Source organism: Oryctolagus cuniculus, chromosome 8, assembly GCF_964237555.1.
Source record: "Oryctolagus cuniculus chromosome 8, mOryCun1.1, whole genome shotgun sequence".
Lineage (NCBI taxonomy): Eukaryota > Metazoa > Chordata > Mammalia > Lagomorpha > Leporidae > Oryctolagus > Oryctolagus cuniculus.
The window spans coordinates 66,125,926-66,133,346 of NC_091439.1; positions in this window are offsets into that span (position 1 = coordinate 66,125,926).

Below are 7,421 nucleotides of genomic sequence, written 5' to 3' on the forward strand. Positions count from 1 at the left end.
GTTCTGAGAAGCTGCATGATATGATTTCAATTCTTTTGAATTTGCTGAGACTTGTTTTATGGCCTACTATGTGGTCAACCCTAGAGAAAGTTCCATGTACTGCTGAGAAGAATGTGTATTCTTTATGTGTAGGATGCAAAGTTCTGTAGATATCTGTTAGATCCATTTGGGCAATAGTGTCATTTAAATCTATTGTATCCTTGCTGATCTTCTGTGCGGTTGATCTGTCTATTTCTGAGAGTGGACTACTGAAGTCCCCCAGTACTACTGTATTGTGTCTAAGTCTCCCTTTAAGTTCCTTAACAAATCGTTTAAATAACCCAGTGCCCTGTAATTAGGTGCATATACATTGATAATTGTTACATTTTCCTGTTGATTGATCCCTTAATCATTATATAGTGCCCTTATTTGTATCTCTTAACAGTTTTTGTGTTAAAGTTTATTTTCTCTGATATTAAGAGGACTACACCTGCTCTTTTTTGGTTTCTGTTGGCATGGAATATCTTTTTCCAGCCTTTCACTTTCAGTCTGCCTGCATCTTTTTTGGAAAGATGTGTTTTTTGTAAGCAGCAAATAGTTGGGTTTTGTTGTTTAATCTATTCAGCCAGTCTGTGTCTTTTAACGGGAGAGTTGAGGCCATTTACATTCAATGTGACTATTGATAATTAGTGACTTTTCCCTGCCATTTTTCCACAGATATTTCTAATATATGCTTTGAACTTACTTTGATCTTTTACTGAGAGATTTTCTTCCTTTACCTTCTTTCATATTGATCATCATGTTTCTGTGTTTCTGTGTGTAACACATCTTTAAGCATCTTTTGCAGGGCTGGACGAGTGGTGACAAATTCTTTCAATTTCTGTTTGCTATGAAAGGTCTTTATTTCACCTTCATTCACAAATGAGAGCTTTGCAGGATATAATATTTTGGGATGGCTGTTGTTTCCTCTTAGGACTTGGGCTATATCTCACCATTCCCTCCTAGCCTGTTGGATTTCTGATGAGAAGTCTTCTGCCAGCACCACGGCTTAATAGGCTAATCCTCTGCCTGTGGCGCCAGCACACCAAGTTCTAGTCCTAGTTGGGGTGCCAGATTCTGTCCCGGTTGCCCCTCTTCCAGGCCAGCTCTCTGCTATGACCCAGGAGTGCAGTGGAGGATGGCCCAAGTGCTTGGGTCCTGCACCTGCATGGGAGACCAGGAGAAGCACCTGGCTCCTGCCATCGGATCAGCGCGATGTGTCAGCCGTGGCAGCCATTGGAGGGTGAACCAACGGCAAAGGGAAGACCTTTCTCTCTGTCTCTCTCTCTCACTGTCCACTCTGCCTGTAAAAAAAAAAAAAGTCTTCTGTGATTCTAATTGGAGATCCTGAGAGTAATCTGACATTTCTATCTTGCACATTTTAGAATCTTTTCTTTATGATTCACTGTGGTGAGTTTAATTACCACGTGTCGTGGTGAGGATCTCCTTTGGTCATGTTTATTGGGAGTTTTATGTGCTTCCTGTACTTGGATGTCTCTTTGTTTCTGCAAACCTGGGAAGTTTTTTTGCTAGTATCTCACAAAAAAAAGCCTTCTAATCCTTTTTCTCTCACCATGCCTTTAGGAAATCCTAGAACCTGAATGTTGGGTTTTTTAAGAGTAGCCTATAGATTTCCAACAATATTTTTTAGATTTCTAATTTCCTCTTCTTTTCTTTGGTTTGACTATATACTTTCCTGTGCTCTGTCTTCTAAGTCTGATATTCCCTCTTCTGCCTCACTGATTCTGTTTTTAAGGCTCTCAAATCTGTTTTTCATTTGATCTATTGAATTCATCATTTCATTTTGATTTCTCTTCAATATCTCAATTTCATCTTCTACTGAATTCCTCGTTTCATTTTGACTCATCCTTAAGATTTCATTTTCATTAGAGAGATTTTCTGTCATGTCCTGCATGGATTTCAGTAATTCATGAATTTGTTTTTGATAACTTCTAAATGTTATCATAAATTTTTTGAAATCTGTATCTTCCATTTCTTCTCTCTCATCATCTTTATAATCTTGTATTTGAGTGTCATGATCTTTTGGAAGTGTCATGATGTCTTCCTTGTTCTTGTTTCCTCCATTTCTGCATTTGTTGTTTGGCGTTGTGGAGGTATTCTTTGGTTTCTTCTTCTTCTTTTTTTTTTTCCACTGTGGTGGCTTTTCTTGTTATACTATGACTCTAGATTAAGCGGACTATCTGCTTTTGATGAATCTCTAGGTGGTTGTGGTGGCTGTGGCCAGAGAGCTCTGTTAAGTTCTTCAGGGTTAAGGGTGTGCCAAAGGTGACACACCCAGGTTCGGTGTGGTAAAACTTCTCTCTCTCTTTTTTTTATTCAGAAGGTAAGTAATTCTGCTCAGCGAGCTCTTCTCCTTGATGGCAATCAGTACCTGTGTGCTAGCCCCAGTGGGTATATTATTCATCTGCTCTGTCCCAAGAGCCACACAAAGGATCTGTGCAGTCCTCAATGTAAGCTCAGATTCCCCTGCAATGTTTCTCACCGGATAGCCAAGGCTGTCCGAGTTTGTGGCATCTCCCACTGAGATACTCATGTCTCAGCCACACCGTGAGTTCTCTCACATGCCCTCAGTTTTTTTTTTCACAGTCCCAGTTCATAAGCTCCATACATTCACTAGGTCTTAGTCTCCTGTTACTACTCCCAATCAGAGTAAGGTTTTCTTCTTGGCTGAGAGTGGGAGTAGCCCCAAGCTGGTGCAGCTGTTATGTATGTCCAAAATGGCACCTGCTCTACTGTCTCACTCACCTTTGTAAGGTGAGTGGAGAGAGAGTATCGTGTCTGTACTGGTCCCTTTTATTTTTTTTCTCTCCTCTAGTTAGGCTGGTGTACTTTCCCCCACGGGGCTTCAAGCCTCGTTCCCTCTAGGATCTTCCTGCCACTTTTCCGCCAGTGTCCTGGCTACTGCTATTTCACCTCACCTTTCTTTCCTGTGCTGTTGTGGAGGAGACTCTTGGCAGCTGAGCTCCAGAGCCATGGGTGCCAATGCACTCCCAGGAGAGCCGCCATGTCCCTCTAATTCTGAAAGATTGTCCTCTGCCATTTTTTCCCTAATTCTTCCCTGAGACTACACTATCTCCACTTTTATTAAACTATCTTTTCCTGGACTATTAGTGAGCTCCCTCCCTATTCCAGCATCTTGGAGCTGACGCCAACATTCTTCTAATATCTAGAAAAAAATGATGCTGAAATACCTATGGAAACACAGGAGACCCTGCATAGCTATAGAAATCTTATACAACAACAACAACAACTGGAAGCATCACAATACCTGATTTCAAGACATACTACAGGGCAATTATAATCAAAACATCATGGTACTATTACAGAAGTGGACATGTAGACCAATGGAACATAATAGAAATGCCAGAAAACAACCCACATATCTACAGCCAACTTATCTTTGACAAAGGAGCTAAAACCAATTCCTGGAGCAAGGACAGTCTCTTCAACAAACGGTGCTAGGAAAGCTGGATCTCCTCAGGCAGAAGATGAAGCAAGTCCCTTATCTTACACCTTACACAAAAATCCACTCAACATGGATCAACCTGATAGCATCAAATTATTAGAAAATATTGAGGAGGAAAATGGTGGAAAAGTGAGGACGCACACTGATAGTCCAGGAAAGATAGGTTGATAGAAGAAGAATTACACTAATTACAGGGAAAGGCTCAGGGAAAAAGTTGCAGAGGAAACTCTTCCAGAACTGGTGGATGTGACACGGACGACCCATGGGGAGAACAGGGACACCCGCATCCCCGAGGCCCAACAGCGGAGTCTGCACATCTGCGTTGGAAGGGGAGGTGAGCTCAGTAACCTGAGACATTGGTGGGAGAAATAACAAACAGAGCCTAGAGGGAACTAGGCTTGAAGCCCCACTGGGGAAAGTTCACCAGACTAACTACAGGAGAGGGGGGGGGGAAAGGAACAAAAAAAGGGAGGGGGGGGACCAGTATGGATGAATTTCTCTCTCCACCCACCTCGCAAAGGTGAGCAAGAGCAAAGAACAGGTGCCATTCTGGATATACATAAAAGGTGCATGTCCACAGGGCTGTGCGTGACCTCAGAACTGTGCACGACCTCAGGGCGGTGCACGAACTCAGAGCTGAGCGTGACCTCTGAGCTGCGCCCGCCCTCACTCAAACAGAAAAATCTGACCCTGGAGGGGGGTGAAATACCAGGAGGTTAGGATTTAGTGAAAGGGTAGAGCTCATGAAATGAGGTGGTGAAAAAGAGATGGTGGGTGAGAGAACTCACGGAGGTCACATAAGTACTCTCCAGAGACGCTACAATTTGGTAACCTTGGCAACCCGGTTGGAGACTGCAAGAGAAATTGAGCCCACACTGAGGGCAGAACAGATTCTTTGTGTGGTCTTTGGGGGAAAAGCAGATGAGTGATATACACACAGAGCCAGAGAGCAGAATCTAACTACCACCAATTCTGCTCAGCTGTACTGTATTAATTCCCTCCTGAATAAAAAATAAATAAATAAATAAAGAGAGATTTACCATGCCTAACCTGAGTGTGTCACCTTTGGCACACCCTTAACCCTGAAGAACTAAGCAGAACTCTCTGGCCACACCCATCTCAAGCCTCCAAGTCTCCTCCAACAGCAGACAGTCCACTTAACACAGTCATAGTGTAACAACAACAACAACAAAAACACCACAGTGAGGGAAGAAGAATTCAAAGAATATCTCCACAATGCCAAGCAACAAATACAGAAACCAAGGGAACAAGATCAACGAAGACATTATGACACCCATAAATGAACAAAACACCCCAAGCCAAGATTATGAAGATGATGAGATAGAATAAATGCAAGATATGGATTGCAAAAAATTTATGATAAGAACATTTAGAAGTTTTCAAAAGCAAATTCTTGAACTACAGAAATCCTTATTGGACAGGATAGAAAATCTCTCTCATGAAAATGAAATCTTAAGGAGGAATCAAAAAAAAAAAAAACGCAGAAACTTGCCCCAAATGGTGGAGTTAGAATCATGCCAGGGGATCCTAATACAATCCCATAGAGGTGGCATGTACCAATGCCATCTCACTAGTCCAAGATTTCAATTTCAGGTCACAATTGATCACACTGATAGGTCTAAGAGTCAAAGGGATCACCTAAACAAGTCTAGTACCTGCTAACACTAACTGATAGAATCAAAAAGGGAGAGAACGATCCATCATGGGAAGCAGGATACACACTAGACTCATAGAATGGCAGATGTCCTAAATAGCACTCTGGCCTCAGAATCAGCCCTTAAGGCATTCGGATCTGGCTGAAGAGCCCATGAGAGTATTTTAGGCATGGAAAGCCAAGACACCCTGGGGGTGGGGTGGGGGGGAAGAAGACCTAAATAGAAGATCTCTGCGAGTGAGATCCCAGTGGAAAGAACGGGGCCATCAAAGAAGGAGGTACCTTTCTCTGAAAGGAGGAGAGAACTTCCACTTTGACTATGACCCTGTTGGAATAAGATCGAAGTTGGCGAACTCAAAAGGCTTCCATAGCCTTGGCAACTCATGACTAGAGCCTCGGGACATTACTGACACCATAAACAAGAGTGTCAAATTGTTAAGTCAACAACAGGAGTCACTGTGTACTTACTTCTCAAGTGGGATCTGTCCTTAACGTGTTGTCCAATGTCAAGTAATGCTATAACTAGTACTGAAACAGTATTTTACATTTTGTGTTTCTGTGTGGGTGCAAACTGATGAAATCTTTACTTAATATATACTGAATTGATCTTCTGTATATAAAGATAATTGAAAATGAAACTTGATGTGAATTTAATGGGAGAGGGAGCAGGAGATGGGAGGGATGTGAATGGGAGGGAAATTATGGGGGGGGGAAGCCATTGTAATCCATTAACTGTACTATGAAAATTTATATTTACTAAATAAAAAAAAAGATGTGTTACACACAGAAACACAGGAACACTGGCTTCAATATGAAAGAAGGTAAAGGAAGAAAACCTCCCAGTAAAAGATCACAGGAAGTTCAAAGCATACGTTAGAAAATATCTTGGGGGAGGAGCCAAGATGGCGGAATAGTGAGGGCACACACTGATAGTCCGGGAAAAGATAGTTTAATAAAAGTGGAGTTACTGTAGCCTCAGGAAAAGGCTCAGGAAAAATTGCAGAGGAAATTCTTCCAGATCTAGTGGATGTGACACGGAGGACCTACAGGGAGAGCAAGGTCACCCACCACGTAGAAGCCGAGCCGTGAGAGCGAAGCCGCAGAGTCTGCGCGCCAGCACTGGAAGGGGAGGTGAGACAAAAACCTCAGTAACCCAAGACATTGGCAGGGAAAGGCAGAAAGAGCCTACAGGGAATGAGGCCTGAAGCCCCACTGGGGAAAGTTCACCAGGCTGACTGGAGGAGAGAAAAAAATGAATAAATAAGGGGAACTGGCACAGACATTAGGCTCTCTCTCCACTCACCTTACAAAGCCGAGCAAGACAAAGAGCAGGCAACATTTTGAATATATGTAAAGTAACACCCGCCATTAGCCAAGCAGAAAAACCTGACTCTGGTGGGGAGAAATAACAGGAGGTTAAGACCTAGTGAAAGTGTGAGCAAACGAACTGAGACTGAAAATCTGAGGGGGGCGAGAGAACTCACTGAGTACACAAACTCAGTAACCTGGGCAACCTGGTGAGAGACTGCGGACAAATATGAGACCATACTGAGGGCTGCATAAACTCTTTGTGTGGTCCCAGGGGTAAGCAGATGAATACCCACAGGGGCCAGATTTCATACATCAACTACCCTCAGCTGTGGAATTACTCAGCTGTGTGGAATTACTTCCCAACTGAGTCAAAAAAAAAAAAAAAGAGAGAGTGAGTGAGAGAACAATCTGGGTGAGTCACTTTTGGCACACCCTTAACACTGAAGAACCAAACAGAGCTCTCTGGCCACACCCATCACAACCTCTAAGCATCCATCAAAAGCAAACAGTCCACTTAATCTAGAGTCATAGTATAACAAGAAAAAGCACCACAGTGAAGAAACCAAATATCTCCAATATGCCAAATAACAAACGCAAAAACCGAGATAATAGAAACAAGGAAGTCACCATGACGCCCCCAAATTAAAAAGACACCCCAATTCAAGATTATGAAGATGATGAGATAGAAGAAATGCAAGAAGCAGATCTCAAAAAATTGATAAGAACATTAAGAAGTTCTCAAAAACAAATTCTCAAACTACAGAAATCCTTAATGGACAATATAGAAAATCTCTCTCGTGAAAATAAAATATTAAGGAGGAATCAAAATGAAATGAAACAACTAGTACAACAGGAAACTGTGATAGTGACGAGAAATTATAATGAAGTGAAGAATTCAATAGATCAAATGACAAACAAGCAAAAGATGCT